We start from the raw sequence: 801 nt of genomic DNA, 5'->3' as shown, positions 1-801 counted from the left end.
CCCCCCGTTCTCGCCGAGCTCTCCCGCCGCCGCCCCCGCCGATTGCTCCGCCGCTCTCTCCGCAAGGCGAGTGGGCGCTCAGCCGCGGCGCGCAGACCTGGCGTCCGACCCAGCGCAGCGCGGGGAGAGCGGGTCCGGCGTGGCGGACCAGGAGCAGGAGAGAGGCGGGGAGGGGGGGAGGGGAAGGAAAAGGAGGGGGCGGTCAGTGCTGGGCGCCGAGCCGCCTCCACCGCTGCATCGCCCCTGCCCTCCCCTTCCTGCCACAGCCCGCACCGCCCTCGCCCCACAGCACGCCCCCTCCCTCCGCGGGGGTCGCTTCGAAGGACCACCATCTCTCTTGTTGGAACGCAGCCCCGCCCCGCACCAGCTTTGGTTGGGGGTCCTCCCACCCAAACTCTCCCTGGCTTCTTCCCAGTCTCCATCACTGGAGACGACAGCTCATCCCTGCTCCCCGTGTGTCCCCCGCCCCTCTTCGCAGCCCACAGCTCTCAACTGCTTACCCCGGTTTGGGCAATAAGCTGCACCGCTCTTTGGCCCAGGCCCGGGCCATGGCGGGTGTGTGGGTGCCGGGGACCCGGGAGAAGGGCGGAGCGCTGTGCTGGGCCGGGGACGAGGCCGGGTGACGGCGGCGACGCCGGGAGTCTGCAGTGTGCGAGGGAGAAGTGAGCGCACAGCGCCCGGCGAGGCGAGCAGGTGCCTGTGGCGCGGAGCGCACCAGCGAGCCAGCAAGCAGCGGCCGTGAGTGACGGCAGAGGCGGCGGGGGTGGGGTGGGGAGCGCCGGGCACGACTCAGGGCCCGGG

This window comes from Galeopterus variegatus, unplaced genomic scaffold, assembly GCF_000696425.1.
Source record: "Galeopterus variegatus unplaced genomic scaffold, G_variegatus-3.0.2 Scaffold3909, whole genome shotgun sequence".
Taxonomy (NCBI): Eukaryota; Metazoa; Chordata; class Mammalia; order Dermoptera; family Cynocephalidae; genus Galeopterus; species Galeopterus variegatus.
This window is presented reverse-complemented; position numbering follows the sequence as displayed.